Source organism: Mirounga angustirostris, unplaced genomic scaffold (genome assembly GCF_029215605.1).
Source record: "Mirounga angustirostris isolate CCGP_5_RB_7025 unplaced genomic scaffold, mMirAng1.0.hap1 SCAF_1, whole genome shotgun sequence".
Lineage (NCBI taxonomy): Eukaryota > Metazoa > Chordata > Mammalia > Carnivora > Phocidae > Mirounga > Mirounga angustirostris.
In genome coordinates, this window is record NW_026991709.1 from 126,317,243 (window position 1) to 126,336,625 (window position 19,383).

Sequence of the window (19,383 nt, forward strand, 5' to 3'; positions counted from 1 at the left end):
GAAGGAATATATTTAAAATATCATATCCTCTAAGTTTGCATCATCCAGGAAAATTATTCTTTAAGACTTGCCAACCTTGTTGCCAAGATTTTATCAAAAGGAAACTTGGATTGGGAAGACTAACTTTCTTATATGTTCTTTCCAGGGATAACTGCACAAATCAGTGGAGGACATATTTTCCACAGATTTGTCACAATATGCTCTCAACTGATATTTCTGTTTCTATTCACAAATAGGAAAGACTAAGTTTTAAACTGGGTTTTGATTTCTAAGCCTTTTCAGAGTATTAAAAATTGACCCCAGCACAGTGGTTGATGCTCTGCCTTTTAAAATCATTTTACGTGACGTGGCTTTGCAGACATGGTTCAGACCTAGGACAGTAAGGAATTAATTACAAGCTGTATTTACAATAGGAACAGAACAGTAGGAACAACTCAAATGGTTTGGGGAATCTAAACAACTCCTACCTCCAATATTTTGGAAGTAAGATTCAGGAATGTGCTACAAATGGATCACAAATAGTTGCCAACACTGAAGCAACCCTGAATAGTTCCTCATGAAGTGAACAGTGTTGGCTCTGACGAAAATACCAAAATGAAAGCAAAAAAATGGGTTATTACTCTTGATCCTTCAAGCTGAAAAGGATGTCACCCTGTTCTTGAATCTGTATCCTCTGACAGATTGAAAAGGTCCTCAATTCATTTGCCAAACATAGTGGAGGCAGCTGCTTATTACTGGGGTGAAAGTTTTCCTATAGCTGGAGAAAACAACAAATACTCAGTTCTGCCTCCCAGTGCCATGACCAGGAGTTAGCCTGTAGGATCTTTGGCTCTGCAAATGAAGGGGAACATACACATGGGCAGAATGTCAAGGAAGAGCTTCCCAACGCTCTCTTCTACCTGCTCCACTTCAGGCTCAGGTGGCCACAGGGAATTGGGATTAGGCTATTGCATAGACAGATAGTGCCTGAGCATGGAACACAAGAAGCCTGCCTGGCACTGGACATAAAATGGTAAACATGAACACCTTTGGAGATTAGGCAGAGTGCAGGTAGGGTAAAGGGCAAAGAGAAAATTTAAGAGTTCAGTAGAAAGCACCGATATGTCCATTCAATGGGGGAAACAACCACTGGTGGCTGAGACCTCCAATCAGAAAGTTACTTTTCCAACCAAAAGCACCTTAAAATATCCCCTTCTATTTATTCTATAGTCAGAGCAAAGAGGTCACTGCACTGAAAGAGGACACAGATTAAGACAGACAAAGCCAGAGCAACAAAGCCAAGCCAAACCTGGGTTAAGTGGTAGAGAAGGCAGCTGTAATTTTGGAGAACATGTGGCCGGAAGCAAACTTCCTTACAAATACAGCAATGAAGATCATATTTTAAAAGACCTTCCTAAAGGTATATAAGCAAAAACCAGGATAAACTCTATAGACAATGAATAAAAACCTTATTGGTTTACTTACCAACATGCAATCGAGACTATCACGGAAAAGTACCAGCGGGAAAAAAAAATCAGTGTGCCACTTAATATCCATGTACAAATTAGCCATATATTTTCATGGCTTGATTACTTTATTACAGAATGTATAAGTGGGCTTTCAAAGTTTAATCCACAGAGAATGCAATTTGGATATGCAGGGAAAACTGTAATTTAAAAATATTTTTAATTAAAAATTAAAATGTTATCCATAACTACTCAGGTCATCCTTTTGAGCCCTCATCTGCTGTTAAAGAGAAAATGTTACATTATTTGCTCTTAACCAATCTCCATTTAACCAACTGGCTAAATTAATCAGCACCCTGCATTCCTTCTCCACATCATTGCCAGTTCCCTGTGGTGCACTGAGAACTCACTGTTAACAGGTTTCTTTCTGCTTTCAAGGGTCAGTTGTGTCCCCAAATCTGTTTATGTCCATCTTATGTATTATTTTAGTTACATAATATAATTAAACATACTGCAAAATAGGAAAAAAAAATGTGAAGACAAAGGGCTGTCCATATGAAAACTAAATTGAATGCTTTGAATAGACTTAATTAAGGTGGGTTTCCTTTAACAATGCTTTCAATCAGGTATCAAGGCAACTGTAAACAAATTTTAACTATAAAAAAACTAAGATTCTATACTCAAATTTCTTTGCAAGTGGCTTAAAGAATTATTAACCTAGTAAAGAAAATACAATTAGAAATTGTGGATGAAGGGGCGCCTGGGTGGCTCACTCGATTGAGCATCTGTCTTCAGCTCGGGTCATGATCCTGGGGTCCTGGGATCGAGCCCCACATTGAGCTCCCTGCTCCCTGGGGAGCCTGCTTCTCCCTCTGCCTCTGCTGCTCCCCTTGCTAGTTTTCTCTCTCTTGCTCACACTCTCTCTCAAATAAATAAATTAAAATCTTTTAAAAAAATTATAGATGAAGCATTATAGGTGTAACTGATGCTAGAAATAAGAAGTCTAACTGGAAGAACAATATACGAAGAAAAGGTCTTGGCCCCACATTAAAAGACTGCTATATGAATGTACATTTACATTAAATTTAACTAAAATGTTTAAGATATATACAAATATAATTATTGATGATTCTGTTTTAACCACTTTTTAAAAAATCAGTTCTGATCACATCTGATGTAACACTCTTTACTGTGACTAAATTTCCGATCCAGTTTACATTTTAGTTCAATACAATGATTTAAATAGCTCCTTTAGAAAATATTCAAACTCCCTGACAGCTTCCCCTCCTCCTATAATGGCACCCAGCCCTCTCCAGCGTCCGATGGGGGTTGGGAGTACTCATCAGGCGTTGTGCCAGCCTTTTAAAATGCATTGCCTGGCACCCACTGATCTGCAGTGATGCTTCTAGTTTTCCTGTCACCATGTGTCTTTCTGGCCTCTGATGCTAAAGTACCAGGCTGGTCCCTTCTTTTACCTTCAGCAATGCTCCCAGGTAGGTCTTGCCAATGCCCCTTTGTTGTTCAGCTTTCTCTCAGCTCTGGCTGGCTACAGACCCCAGAGTGTGCTCCTGTACCATTCTGCCCCCTGCCCAATGGTCCACCCCAACATCTGCTGTGATGTTTCTGCTTCTCATGTCAGCAACCATGCTGCATGATAATTGAGCTTTGGGTTTACAGAGCACAGTGGGTTTGTATATGGGTTTGTAGCGCACAGTGCTCCTTCACAGAGACAGAACCCTGAGTCTGCAGCACTTCTCTGAAGTCTTCAGTCTCCCAACACCAAAGTGTAGAACAACTGTGGAGATGCCCCTCTTGCACACATTTCTGTCTCCCTCCCTCTTTTTCTTTTCTTTTCTCCCATCTTTACCCTAGCCAGGACAGAGGCAGACATTTCTTTTGTTTCTCATATCATCTTTTCCTTCTTCCTAATTCCAGTCTCCACACTATAGAAGAACCTCATGAGCTGGGCCCTCTAGGTTTGTTTTCTCTATACCTACAGAGCACATAAAATAATTTAATGGGCCTCCTCACTCCTTATTGCCTGCTTTCACGCCCACTGTCTTACCAGTCTCCTATGCTGAAGCCATAAGCCCACTGTGCCTTAAGAATGATGGGCTGCAATGAGACAAGACTTAAAGAGGAGGAGGGGAAGATGTATTAGTATAATATCTGTGAAAACATACATTTGTTTTATGTATATATTTACTTACTTATTCATTCCAGAGTGAGGGTTCCAACATTCCCAACTAACATTTTTGTTGTTATTAGAAAGGCTTCTCTACTTCTAGCTTAAGTTAAACATCTGCTATTTCTTTAAAGATGTCTGGACTGGAGAGTACAGTGAAGATGCTGGTTCAAGAAAGGACCAAACTGAGTCAGGTGTAGCCCCTACAGAAACACTGTCTTATCAAGACATATTTCATCTGGGTGTTATTATACAAAGAGTACCATGCCTGGATTTCAGAAAGCTTCATTGAAAGGACAGCTGTATTCAGCATACCTCTAGCTGGGCCCTATGCTCCTGGGATAAGGGAAGAATGGTTTGTTGGCTGAAGCAGAAATAAATGCCTAAGGCAGTGTTTAAGGCTACAAGACTACTGTAACATGGGAAGAAAATGCCTTACCGTGAACCTTCAAACCAGCAGACATAAAAACTGCAACATGAGGGATGCCTGGGTAGCTCAGTTGGTTTAACATCTGACTGTTGATTTCATGATCTCAGGGTTGTGAGATAGAGCCCCGCACTGGGCTCCATGCTCAGTGGAGAGTCTGCTTCAGATTCTCTCTCTCTCCCTCTCCCCCTGCTCACTCACACACCCTCTCTAAAATAAATCAATCTTCTAAAAAAAAAAAAAACCAAAACCTGCAACATGACAATAGTTTGCCACTACCTAATGACACTGGTATTCCTAGGATTCCCTTCTCATGGTTTGCTAATGCATAAATGTGGTCATTGATAAATCTACACTGGAATCTCAGGCTTTCTCTCTAAAGGGTGATCCCCAGAAGGTCTTTTTTTTTTTTTAAAGATTTTATTTATTTATTTGAGAGAGACAATGAGATAGAGAGAGCATGAGAGGGGGGAGGGTCAGAGGGAGAAGCAGACTCCCTGCCGAGCAGGGAGCCCGATGCGGGACTCCAGGATCATGACCTGAGCCGAAGGCAGTCGCTTAACCAACTGAGCCACCCAGGCGCCCCCCAGAAGGTCTTTTTGAAGAGCCCAGTGACATCTAAAATCAGAGAACTCTCCGGGAAGACTCAAAACTATGAATTTTCCTGGAGAAAAGCAAATTTTAATCTTTTATATTCTGCTTAGGATGATTGGTCCTGAAGGGAAAAGTTTATCTTCCCTGCCCTCAATGCAGTCTGGTTAACTGATCTACAGTGGGAAGGAAGGATTCTGCTTCCATTAAAATTGGAATGAAAAGCTGGCAGTCAAATGCATGCAGAAACTATTAGACCTTGACACATTTGACAGATAAATGGCAGCCTGATGGCACATCAAACCAAAGTTGGGTTGCCTAGGTAGTATGGGATCTACTAGGTGGAGTACTAGGCAAAGAAGATTTGGGGTTCAGAGACAAAGGCTATTGCCACAGGTTTGTTGTGGCTTACAATATCTTTGACTCAAATGCTCTGGGCAAAAAGACTTCTGAATATTTAGATTCTATCTCAATATTAACCATCTTCTTATTTTCAGGGCCCAAAGCATAAAAGCTAAAATTTAATTTTGGTCATTGTCAAACTACTTGATAAGAAAACTTCCCAAGACTGGACTCAGTACTGCTTTTATGTTGGTTAGCTGGTTAAATCTCTATTCCAATGATCAAAGTCCAAGACTAATATGGTGATAATGAATAATCTCCCCTCGTCTGTTTGCCTGAAGTTCGTGCTTCTGGATTTGGTCTGCTCAAAGCTTAATTGTCTTGTAGCAAAATTACTCCTTGAAAACCTTTTATATGTTCCACTTAAATGTTCCTAAAAATGTTTCTCTTTTTGCAATGGGGTCTTTCATAAGAAGATAATCTCTAAGCTGTGGGAAGGGCAACTTTAGTGATGAAGTGACCCTAAGCATTTGGTATTTAAAAAGAAAGCAGATTTTGCCCTCAAAAAGCACAGACCTAAGGAAGGAAGCTGTCAACTAGAGTGAAATTAAACACACACACACACACACACACACACACGGTTTTCTAGGTCAGAGCAATCATAAGGAGTAATGTAGCCCCTGAGTGGTTTTCTCTTTTCTTATGATTAAGAAAAATAAAGAAATCTGGAGTGACAAGACATAGATAAGGCCACTCAGGCTCTTCTTTTTTTTTTTTTTTTAAGATTTTATTTATTTGTCAGTGAGAGAGAGAGCGAGCGAGCACATGCCCAAGAAGGGGGAGCAACAGGCAGAGGGAGAAGCAGGCTCCCCGCTGAGCAGGGAGCCCAATGTGGGGCTCGATCCCAGGACCCTGGGATCATGACCTGAGCCGAAGGCAGACGCTTAACCGACTGAGCCACCCAGGTGTCCCAACTCAGGCTCTTCTTTTCTGGGATAGGACAACTGATCATAGATTAGACTCCTCTCTACCTTTACTGACACTTGACACCATCAATTTCCTATGGTTATCTAGCTTCCTATGTCAATAACTAGACTGAAGTTAACTTTCAAGCACACCCTTAATACAGATTGTCTTTATCTGAAAACAACTGGAAAACGGTCACTAATTCTCTGAATAAAGAATAAATGGAGTGCTTTTTGGAGTGTGTATATATGTGTTTCCCAACAGAATTGCCCAATATATCTACCATACATCCTTTACTTCATACAGGATGTTCATAGCACAGTCATAATGAAAGTAATTTTATGAATTTGTGTATCATCCTCTCGCAGAGGGCATGCTAATCCTCTTTGTATCATTCCACTTTTAGTGTATGTGCTGAAGCGAGCACCATAATGAAAGTAATTTTTAAAAAATCTATTTCAGGGCTTCATTTTATTTCCTTTGTTAGCCAAATGATTCTCTCTGGAAGCACCTACTGTGTCCTGATTTTCTAATTCGACCAGATCCTCATTTGTCAATGTTGTTCATGTGACACAAACCGTTCTCCAACATCACTTTCAACAACTTCATGAATTCTAGCCTTGTAAACACTAATCACTAAATGTGATGAGAAGCAGGAAAATTGAGGCTTAAAAGCAGGACTCTGGAACCAGATTGCCCAGGGTCTAATCTTGGTTCTACCATCCCTAGGCAACATGTCCTTGGGAAAATGACTGAACTCTCTGTGCCTCAGTTTCCTTATCTGTAAAATGGAAAAAATGGGAATAATTTTATCTCATAGGGTTGTTGTGAGGGTTAAATGCAAACCACTTAGAGCAGCACCTGGTATACAAATAAACACTATGTAGGTCTTGACTATCATTATCATCATCACCACCATCATCATCATCATCATCAAAGTCTGTAGCAAATCTTTAGCAGCAAGATGGCAGGTATGCCTAAGTCATGGGAACTTTTGACACCAAAGTGGTAAATGAGACATTAAAGTAAGTAAATGAGGAAAGTAATCATTGTCTATCAGGAAATTGTTATAATCTAGCCATTTGTATTTCTTTAAACTATTTTCTAAATCTCGAGTCCTCATAAACAGGATAATTAGTGATTTATGCTTGGCTCATTTAAGAGTTAGGCTTTTTCAGAAAAAGTGTAACTCAGTGGAGTCCCATCCTAACTGTAACTAAATGGGCATCTATTTAACCAAATCTTATGCTATTTTTCTTCATGTCTCCTTGCAGTGCTTCTCAATCTTTTCCCAGAATAACACCTAATAGAAAAGGAGACTGAACCAATATATACCACCCCACCACCTCCTTAATCTCACATTAGTGGCCTAATCAGGAAATTTCCTTGAAGTCTCCTGTTTAATCTTTAAAAAGCATGCACATTTTGTTTTATATTCTGTAATATGTATATATCACTTTAATATAAAATAATTTTTAAATTTATCATCAATAAAATTTGTTTATATTATTTTGCCCTCAACATCCTCAAGTAAAACTGTTACTCTCTGACAGCATATTACATTTACCTGTTTATCCTATAGCTTTGCTAACTTCTTTCATGTATCTAGCAAGTGTGGACAAATGACAATAGTGGAGGCATAGATTAATGGAAAGTCAGCTACCACCATCACCATCTATCTGATGGTGAGTTATCTAGATGTCAGGAGAAAGCTTGAATCAATGACCTCAGGCTTACAAATGAGTATGTGAAATAATGAAAAAGAATCAACTGATGACCAGTTCACCTCACAGAGCTGTCTCTTGCTAATAACACCCACTGCTTTTAGTTGCCTCATCTTCCCTCACTTACCTAAATGATAGGAACATGGGCCAAGGTGACATGAGGTTTAACTGTTGATTATCTACAAGTGGACAAATCAGTATGAAGATTAACCATACCCAAAAGGTATGCATAGATAATGAATTTGTCCAAAAACACAATCCCCACAATTCTGCACAAATAACTGTATTTTAGAACGTGTCTATAATTGGAAATACATATTAATGAGCAGATATGTCTATCATGTTTTGGGGATATTTCTCTTTCTCCACAAAAAAACCAGACTTTGATCTTTCAAAAACTGATTTTAATATTTTGACCATTTCTTTATTGAGGAAGTAAAATGATATTTAGCTGCACGCATACCAACAATACCTAAATTATTTATGATAATTTAGAATGTTAATGTGTATCTGAATATTGGATACATTTTAAATTTAGTATGTTTACAATTAAAATTTTGGTACTACATTTTGACTAGTTTTGGTTTAACTATATTTTAAATTATCTGTGATCTTTCCTCTCCCCATTTATACCTTAGTTAATTGAGAGCTGGGAAATCCTGGAGTCTATAGCAGGGTTTTCAACAGGCAGCATCTTAGAATCTTTCAATTTGTTTTTTTTAACTAAACAGAAATGGAATGGTAGTCTAATGCATTTGGGTAGCCCTGCCTTTTATACAACATAGTTCTGTGTATGCATAGGTGGACAGTGTGAATATTAGTTTTTCTATCGTAGTCATAAATGGAGCCAAATGCTTAGTTTGGAATTCTTAAAGATATCTCCCAGGAAGCACACACTACTATTCTCTACAATAGATGGAGAAATAACATTATCTCTTTTCATGAAATTTTAAGGAAAATGTTATTTTAATAAAAAGAATGAATGCTATTGTATATAAGTTAGCCCTCTCTCCATGTCTCTCTACTGTTAACATCAGAGGAGTATTGAAATAATGAATGCATTGTTAAGGAACCCAAGAAAACAGAAGTGTAATATCTGACCCCGCCCTTGTTTCTACTACACCTGCACTGAGATGGCCTGTGGTTATTCAATCAGCTAATCATGTCTTTTGTTCAAATCACTGTGTTTTTACTCACTGGGGCTAATCTACACAGCCATCTGGTATTTAGTAGATAATTGTCTTTTCCAAGTCCCAGGAGCCTAAAAGGCATCTTAGGGGAAACTGAACTACATACATCCTTGCCAGGTAGAACAACTACTGAAACCCAGATAGAGGGAAATTGATAATTTTCAATTGGAATACTGATTTTGCCCTGTGCTACAATGAACCCGGAGTTTATATAGGAAATGATGGTTCTGATACTCTTTAGTGTGACTTAGTTTAGAATCTGCTTCCACTTTCCTTGGCAGCCTTGCCTCCTACCAGTCCAACTGAGCCAGCATCTCCAGGGGTGAGATTCACAAAGCTGTATTTCTACAGGCTCTCTCTCAGGTGGTTCTAACATATATTTTAAACACTGGGATAAAACAGTCAACAGCACAAAGTCCCTTTCCTGCAAAGATAATATTTTAGGATTTTGTTTATAATCACTTTTTATGGGGCTAAAAGAAGTACAAGCTTACTGCAGAAATATACAAAGAAGTCTAAAGATAAGCCCAGAACCATATCATCCAATGATAACCACAGTTAATATTCTCTATACAGCTGCAAATACTTCTTTTCCAAAAAGTAAGATTATATATACAAGAAAGTTAAGTCTTTTTTTCACTTACCAATACATCATGAAGAGTTTTTAATGAGACAATGTCTTTTTATTGATTTGTAAACTCTTTTTTATAGTTAATGATTTTACAATGCTCTTCTCAGTTACTTTGATTCATCCAATGTGTACTGCATTTAAGAGTGCCCAGACCTAATTTACCTTTAGTATTTATTCTCTCAGGAGGATCCCAAGGGCTGTGTCTTGGGCTCCAAATGAGCAAAGAAGCTCTCACAAAGTCCCTTCATCTCCATGGAAGGGTGATCTAAAGATCGTCCTCAACCCATCCCCACAGAAAAATGGCTTTTAAAAGAAACAAGTGAGTTTCATGAAATTTATTCTTATTAAGCACCTTATATCCCTCATATCTATGGCAGTAATATTTTTACATTTTGCTATTTGTGAGTATAAATACATAAAAAATCTTTTCCCACAGGATAATTGTGCATTCCCCATCTATATTGCTCTGTACTTTTTTTCAATATGGTACCCTGGCTAGATACATTGACCATCTCCCAAGTAGATTTTAAAATACAGATGGTCCCTGACTTAGGAGGGTTCAACTCAGGATTTTTCTATTTTATAATGATATGAAAGTGATACACATTTAGTAGAAATCATACTTCAAATTTTGAATTTTGATCTTTTCCCAGACTAACAGTATGCTATACTGTACTCTTGTGATGCTGGACAGTGAGCTGCAACTTCCAGACAGCCATGCAATCACTAGGATAAACAACTAATGCACTTACAACCATTCTGTACCCATAAAATCATTGTTTTTCACTTTCAGTACAGTATTCGATAAATTACATGAGATAGTGAATACTTTATTATGAAATACGCTTTATGATAGATAATTTTGTCCAACTATAGGCTATGTGCTTTGAGCATGTTTAAGGTAGGCTAGGCTAAGCTATGATGTTTGGTAGCTTAGGTGTATTAAATGCATTTTCAACTTATAGTATTTTCAACTTATGATGGGCTTATCAGGACCTAAACCTGCTGTGAAGATCTGCATATTTGTTATTAATGTTATTTTTCATAGAAATAATACTTATATTGTGAACAATTAAAGTTAACGAAAGAAATGACTCTCATAAGAACCCCCTAATATATCCATGGTTGTCACACTTAGGTGCAAAACCTTGCCACATTCCCAACTGTATCAGCAATGCCAAGCATGGTGCCTGATACACAGCAGTCATTAACACCCGAAGAATATCAGGTTAAAGGTCTTGACTACATCATGTGGCCAGTAAGTTGGCAGAGTAAGGATGCTCCCAAACCCAGGACTCTCCCAAGTTCAGCATTTCTTCTATTATATCACACTGCCTCCTTCTGGCCTCTTAAGCTCCAACACAAAGCTCTTCATTCTCACAGGTTACTGGGTCTTCACTGTCCAGGGACCTGCCAGTTGTTCAAGGTATCAGGCTTTCCATACATGGCTCATGAGACTGGCTGGGTTAAGGATTGTGTTAAATCACTTTTTAATAAATGGTGTATTCCATTACCTGGAGAACTAGGCTTTAAAGGAGCCAAGAAACTCTTCATGGTGTTAGGTCAAATCAGGGAGAAATCCTTGCTCCCATCGCCCTTGCTATGACTTGACACTTGGTCTTGTCTGCTGAGATTAATAAAATTATTCTTGCCACATAGTGGTAAAAGGCCCTAAATATAGTTCATGCAAAGGCAAGCATATAAAGATGGTTTTGATGGCTGTTCTATAAATTAATGTGATTTAAGAGATGAACTCGAATGCAGGGAAAGGGAAAGGGGCACTATAAAGAGATAGTTAAACTAAGCATTTCTAATTGGAAGTCACAGATGAAACCTAGGTAAGAGTGACTAGTAACAGGCAAAATCCTTGCTTAGAATAGTGACAAAACTGAAAATCAGGAACTTGAGGCTGAAACACATAGCTGTCAGAGAACAAGCACCTGGTGTGGGACAGACTGGGGCCTTTGCCAGCAGCCTGAGCTTTGGAAACCTGGCAGCCAGTGCTGATGGGACTCAGAGGGAAGCAAAAGGTGAGAGTAGAGGAGGATGGCCTATCCGGTGTCAAAATTCTCCAGACCTTTAGATCCAGGCCACTGAGCATTGCCCTCCCACTCTTTAGGGAGGCAAAGGGCTGAAATATGCCTCCTCTCTCAAAGTCTTCTAGGCTGCAACAGTCATTCCTTTTAATCTGGTTTCTGGTGCAGAAAGATTTTGGGGGACCAGAGGAAGCAGCAGTGTAAGCTCCTAAATGTCCCTAGAGCAGAGTTGCTGATGGCCTGGCTAGGGCAAATAGCAACAGCCTCTCCTTCCCCCATCCCTCCACTGTTGACCATGACAGCCATTACCACCTATAATTCTCTGCTCTTCTTATCCTACCCTCTTTGATTCCTGGAGCATATGTGGAATCTGGGGACAATTCAGCCATCATTGATATAAGTTGGGTTGAGAAACACTGTGCCATCCCAGGGGATCATGTGTGATTCCCAAACATCTCCTGGCTCTTGCCTACCATACTGCCATTTCCCTACTGGAGGGAGGAGATAGATAACAGCCACCTTATATGACAATTTGCTCTAAGAGGATGGGCGGGAGGAAAAGGAAAGCAAGACAAGAAGCCAGTAGCCCATTTCAGAAACAGGGCTCCCCTGACCTCAGCCTTCTGAATCTCTCTTTCCCTCATGAATATTTATATCTCTTGGCACTCTCTGGGAAGATGGCAGCTGAGAGAGTCAAGACTGTGGCAGGTAAGCAACAGGAGAACTGATAGACAAGCATTGGGAAGCAGGCAATAGCCATTAAATCCAAGTTCCTTGGATGCAGAATGGACTTCTGACCAAAATCTAGATTTTGGTCAGATGAGGTGGTAGAAAAACCCAGCCCCAGATGTTACTATAATGCTCACATTACCTTTTAGAACCACATTCCCAGCCAACTGTTTCATACGCTTCCAGAAATAGACAAAATGCAGCTGGGAGCTCTGAGCTGTGCTACTCTGCAAATCATTTAACTGCATACAAATGATAGCTATTATACAGCCAGGATCCCCCAGGGAACTAATTTCTATTCCCAACTTCTCTTATAACCTGATGAGTCAGTTGAGGTCAGCTGGTTGGAGCACTGTGCTAATGAAGCCAAGAGCTCAGGAAAGCTGTTTGGGCAGACCTGGCAATTTTGCAGAGTAAAGCCCTACTTCCTTCAGACCACACCTTGTGATCCTAAGGGTCTGTCTTACAAATGTGTGCTGGACCTAAGTGAGCCTAACAGAGAGCACTGATGGCTCTAGAAGTCAGAACCCACCACTGGATAAAAAAGTCAGGAACAAAATATGACTGACCCCTACTATGGGACTCAGAGTCACTGTTACAACTATATAGTAAGACCATTTTTTCATCTTGGTCTGCTTATATCAAGCTGTCTGATACCAAGTTCTTTTCCTGCCTGTAACAGTTTCCCTTCCCTTTTAATGTTTGGTTTCTAATCCACAATAGTTAAAAAACAAAATAATAAAGCAAGTTAACATCATCTAATCAGAGTCCATAAGGTTCTAAGTGAAGAGGAACTTTGTGATAATAGACATCTCCTCCTACCCTGGGTCCAAAGCTTTGTAGCAGGATACTAAAAATGAAGAGACTTATCTTTTGTGAATTTGGCTCTGAATAAAAAGTTTGTGGGTTTCAGTGCTCCCTAAGTAGAGCTATTTCATAGTCTTTCTTAAATACCATTTAGTTTAGAATTCATTAAAATCTTTATACAGTTTCCCCCTTTTTGCCATATGAGTAGCAGGTACAAAATTGTTAACTGAAGAATATGCCCAGTCTTACCTCTACCACCCACACCACCAGGTTCCAAGTGTGCCTGCTTTACTCCAGGCTTTTTGTTATGCTGATTTAGAAAATGGGTCCAGCACCTGGAGGCTCTCAGCCAGGTTACAGTTGTTTGAGGATAGTTCTTTGGTTGGGAGTTGGCAGGGAGACAGGAAGATAATATTGGTGGAGTAGCTGCCATGAGTGTGGGGTACTATGAGCAACAGAGATGGCAAGACAGGATTTTACCAAGTATTGAAATAGGTGAAAAATATAGCCCCCCCACCTTTGATATTTTCTTGTGGGAGTAAAGATTTTTGTTGCTTTCAGTCCTATTTTTCTGAACAGGTGTTTCTCTGAATATGTCACTGCATAGAATCAGGACCAAATGGAACTCCAGTTATATTAAGGTCTCACTTTTTTTTTTTCTCTAATAGCTAACATTTACTAAACACCATGTGTCATTCATTTATTTAATAAATATTAACTGAACACCTACTGTGTTCTAGGTATCATTGCAGGCATGGGGGAAACAACCAAAAAAAAAAAAAGTAGGCCATGAAAGGCCTCTGTGACTTCATGAAGCTTATTTTCTAATGTGAGTAGAGAGAAAATGAATAAACAAATGAGACAGAAGGAGTGATAGGTAGCTACTTTAGAATGAAGAATTAAAGAATGCCTCTTTGAGGATGTTCAGCTGGAATCTGATGGTGTGAAGAAGCTATCATGTGAGGATCAGTGGATGAGCATTCCAGGAAGCAGAAATAGCTTGTACACAAGTGCCGATGTCAGCAGGTACTTGGACGTGTTAAAAAAAAAAAAAAAAAAAAAGATCTGTGCAGTTGAATGGAAAGGACAAAACTCTACAAAATGACATTCAAGATGGAGGCAGGGGCCATATCATGCAGGGCTACACAGGCATGGGTGAGGAGCTCGGGTTTTATTCAGCGTGACAAAATTCAGAAGTCACTGGAGGATTTAAGCAAGGAAGTGGTAAGATATAATATTCATTTTTAAAAGATCATATTGGCTTTGATAGAGAAAATAGCTTTCAGGGGGCACCTGGGTGGCTCAGTCCATTGAGCATCCAACTCTTGATTTCGGCTCAGGTCATATCCCAGCATCCTGAGACCTAGCTCCACATTGGGCTCCTTGCCTAGTGGGGAGTCTGCTTCTCTCCCTCTCTCCCCCTCCCCCACTCATGGGCTCTTTCTTGCTCTCTCTCTAGAATAAATAAATCTTAAAGAAAAATAGCTTACAGGGGGACAGCGTGAAAGCAGGAAGGTCAGTTAGGAGGCCATTTATAGGGGCTCAGGTGATAGTAAGTAGACTTAATGTCAAATACCAATCCTTTGCATGCATATAGTTCATTAAATCTTTAAACAGTCCCCCACAGAGGTATATGAAATTACACAAAGACTAGGGTTTGGCATGGCTGACCCAGACACTTAGAAGTGGGCAGGATGGCTGGGCTGAGTCACTTGCAAAGAGTAGTCCAACAAGTCCTCAAGGTCAACAGAGATTTGAAGGCATGGCCAGGTTAGCAGTGACAGCAAGGTGTTGGCAACTGATTGGATCTACCCTGGGGAAGCTCCATCAGTTTTTCTATAAATGGAAAGCATTCAAAGGTGGCAGCCCAAAGAAGCCAGCCCAGCCACACTCTAATTAAAGGAACCTGGCTGCAGGGTCCAGGGCTAAAATTTTTAACTTGTACCTGGAACCTCAGGTTCCTCTTTGGAATGAGTCCTAGAGGGGTTAGGGACTACAAGGAACTCAAAATGGAAATTAAGCCTTGTTGGCAAAACAGAGCATCCAGTGGAAGCCCTTTTCCCAACTAACTTCCTGAAACTTCTCTTCCCAAGACAAAGACCTAAAATCTACAGGTAAGGCCATGGTGCACTTTTTAGGTACCTTCCCCTTACATTGCTTCAGTTTTCACAAAAACCTCAGCTTCCTGCTGAGGCTGGCATTTAAATGTTAAATGAGTAACACCAACTAAATGTGAATAGAGGTTAATTACTGAGGTAGTCCATACCTACTATGTTAATTAGGTGTTGAGGAAAGTTACCTTCTCCAAGTCACAAAGTTGGGACTAACTGTTAGTGTCCTTTCTTTCCCTCCCTCCCTCCCTCCTTCCTTCATTACCCTCTTTCTTTTCATCCCCTCCCCCCTTTCCTTAAGCCAACATTAAGTGAGTCAATCATACTAGAAAAAGCTTTCTTTCAATTTAGGATTCCAGATATTATACCTGTTTAAATGGATGTGGAGAAATGAAGGGAAGGGGGTTGGGTAAATTCTGAGGCCTACCTTGAAATCTGCTTTTGCTCACAGTTAATGTGAACCCTGAGTTTAAAAAATTCTCACAAATGACATCAACCTTCAAGCACTCCAACTAATATTTTTCCTTCCTGCAATAAGCAAAAGATGGAAATAAAGAGGAAGAGAACATGGGCTGTCAGGTCAAAGATCAGGGCTGTACTCTTATAATTACTTGTGAAAACTTAAGCAAATCTCTTAAGTCCTCTAGACCTTTGTTTCCTGGTTTATGTAACAAGGGAGCCAGACCAGAGTGCTCCTTAAATTCAATTCAGTGCCAGGTATTTGGAAGACGAAATGAAAAGACACTAAACCACTATGGAAAATGCTTTCTTGTTCAGTAAAACTGCAGAAACAACCTAGAATAAAAATGGAGTATTGTTTTAGGTCCAAATCCAACTCTTAGGTGTAGGATGGCTTATGAACTGGAACCACACACATGTTCTTCTCACAATTTCACATCCAGACCCACTAACAAAGCAAACAGAGTTGCTGTTTCCTCATGTGATTCCACTGAATGGTGTCAGCTCCTCTTTCCCACCAGATCCACTTTCCAGGGACCCTTCCTCCTGCATCATGGAGTTCTGGGAACTGACTCCACCAGCAAACACTGTGATTTCCTTGCATATTAGACCCTCATAAGGTTGAGGATTTTAACCTGAGGCTGTGATCCACCTGAGGTGAAGTGGGCCCTAAGGCAAGCCCACTAGCCCTGGAGGATGCCTTCTACCTCAGGCTGGCCAGAAAGCAGCCAGTCCTCCTCATAAGCACATACTAGATCAATGCAAAGCATACCACAGATCACTATAATTTTTGACAGATATAAACAGAGAAGGTGACTGTGAATCAGGAATTTTCTGTTTGAATTTTCTGGCTCTCCCATTTTTCTCAATATGCATTCATACTTGTAGTGATATCAGAGCAAAACCATTATATTCTGTCTTTGTTGGATCTTCCCAAATAAAATGGAACAAAACAGAAAGACCTCACATAGACTGAAGAATAATTCAGAAAAAAAGTGAAAAGTGGAAGCAGAATGAAAGCGTACATAGTAGCAGTTAAAAGAAAGAGGCCCTGGAGCCACACACTGCCTGGGTCTGAACCCCAGCTCTGCCACTATTAGCTTGGGTAATTCATTTAACCTCTCTGTGACTCAGTTTCCTCATAGAGGTAACAATAGTACTCACTCATGTGGAACAGTGCCTGGCCATGTGAGTATTAGAGTATTAGATATATAGATACAGAGAGTATTAGTATTAGAGCCATGTGAGTATTAATGATCACCATCTCCATCTTCATCATCGTGGATTTCTCAAAATTGAATGCAAACTTGTGTTTCTACTCTTGTAAAGAATTATACCAGAATCATGACAAGTAAGGTACAAGAACTCTCAAAGATTAGGTAGTTGAGGGGTGGATCCCCTTGAGCAGATGGAAGAAAACAGCCATTTAGAGCATGGATAAATGCAGCCAAGGAGAAGTGAGAATTGCACAGGTGTGTAAATGCTTTAAAATATCTAAATTCCAGGAAAATGGGCTGTGGGAATTTACCTAACTTAATGAAGAAAACTAGAATAAAAACTAATGTACAGGTGGAAAATCACAAAGTATGTCAAAATGATGAGTTCCTACTCATCACTGTCAACTAGCAAAACAAGTGACATATGGAACACCTTACCACCTGGATTAAATAGGAGAAAATCATAGAAGACAATCTATCAGAAACAGCAGGATGTCACAAGTGAACATCTGGGGAGAAAATGAATGCAATCTGGGGAGAACTGAATGTTCTTCCCTTGTATATGGCAAGACTGCATTTTTGTTGTCCTTTTCCAGATGATTCATCACATGCTCCAAGAGATACAACATAACTGTTAACACTCTCCCTGTATGAGAAAGGCTGGTGGTGTTTACAGTATGGTAAGCACATCTACAGTCTGAGCTCTATGTTGCTGTGTTAGCCAACTTTTCACAAGCTTTGATTAGTAGCTGGTTGTCATCAGCCAGCTGTGAAAAAAGTCAACAGGAGATAGTAACCACAGACACTAGCCCTGTGATAGCATCTCTCAAGGCTGCTTATTTACTGATTTAATTCTCCTCTCCCTTATTCTTGAGACACTCAGTTGTCCAGCTACTGCTGGAAAAGGGACAATGCTCTTTCATTTCCTTCCATATACACTGTATGCCCTTGAGCTTAGGAAGGGGTGGCTTGCCAAAGTATCACAGTTTGTCATGAGTGGTTGAATTATGGGCAATTTCTTTCCTACTGACTCTTCAGCATTTTTAAATTATCTATGAAAAGTAGGGGTGCCTGCGTGGCTTAGTTGGTTAAACATCCAACTCTTGATCTCAGCTCAGGTTTTGATCTCAGGGTTGTGAGTTCAAGTCCCACACTAGGCTCCATGCTGGGCATCGAGCCTACTTAAAAATATTATCTATAAAAAAATATGTCACTTTTGTGATGTTAAAGAAAAACTAAAAGTTTGTTTCTTTAGGCCAACCTACTTTACATCTAAACAATCTCTAAGATATATGAGGTACAACAGAGATAAATGTGGAGGGCAGAACTGAGTTTTTTGTGTTTTTGTTTTACTCTCTAAAGGGAGCTGACAAGACTCACAGGATTATTAAGAGGATTAAAGGACAAAACCTATTTGAAAATGACAACTCAAGTACCTGGCATATGGCATGTTAGGATTTGCTCCCCCAAAATGGCTTTAGTTGTTCAATCTAAAGAGACTAAACATTCAAAAGGCTCATGTCACTGCCTCCAGTGCTGGCACCAGCCAGCCTTCCAACAGACTCATATTTTCCAGGGATGGACTAATCATTCATCCAAGAACAAAGAAAGGACCTCATTCACCTGGCTTATATACGCTTAGAGAAAGGTATATTCAATGGGGGTACACTGGCCTCATTCTAACTGATGGCTCAGATCCTCAGAGTTAGTGACTATGCTAATGGATGCTTACCATATTCTTTAATGCAGAAAAAGGGCACAATCTAAAGTAGTTCTGTCTTAGGCACCATCCAGAAGGATTTGTTGTCCTCATTTTGAAAAATACTCTTATTCAAAATGCCATTCCTTGCAAGGCTCTCAAGCCCAGGCTCATGATCACATGGTCTAAAATGAGTCTAATCTTCTCTCACTGAGAAAAGTATGTCAAGTAGAGTAAGGCCCTGAAACTGAGTGAGAGTTTATTTTGCCTAAAATAAGACTCAGGTATTACTTTGTTGGCATAACTACAGACTACTTTTTTTTTTTTTAAAGAAAGAAATAGATATAATAAAGGTAATTCATCTTCTGTTATTTTTCAACCACCCTTCCAAATATTGTTATAATCAAATAGAAATTTTGTCCAAATAGAAACTTTTCCTTTCAATTAAGCTGTACTTGCAAAACAGAAGTAGACAGAACAGTCCAGTTCTATTCTTGGTCTGTAGATACCTTAAATACTTCACAATACAAAAAAAAAAAAAATAAAGACTGGTTTGAGTTTGAGACCAATACCTTTTTTGGAAAAGTGGAGTTAGCCAAGACATAAACAGCTCCAATACGTAGTAGACAGTACCACTGTAACATAACTAGAACCTAAATATACAGGTACTCAAGTAATATTAAAGATGAATGATATACATTTTAGTTGGAGTGTGTTAGGAGATGATGCTCTAATAACAAACAACCCCAAATCTTCTTACTTTAACATGACAGAAATTTATTTTTTGCTTATGTTCTGTGCTCAACATTGATCAGCTGGGGGTT

General features: G+C 39.5%; 1 protein-coding gene and 1 non-coding gene across 32 annotated transcripts in view; both read right to left on the bottom strand.

Moving 5' to 3' along the window:
* TMEM108 (transmembrane protein 108) overlaps positions 1-19,383 on the bottom strand; it is a 695,879-nt gene that overhangs the window by 201,899 nt on the left and 474,597 nt on the right. The gene's annotated exons all lie outside the window — the stretch shown is intronic.
* LOC123834991 (U6 spliceosomal RNA) lies at positions 6,280-6,383 on the bottom strand. Its single transcript, XR_006788563.1, has one exon. It is a non-coding gene; the product is annotated as a U6 spliceosomal RNA (small nuclear RNA).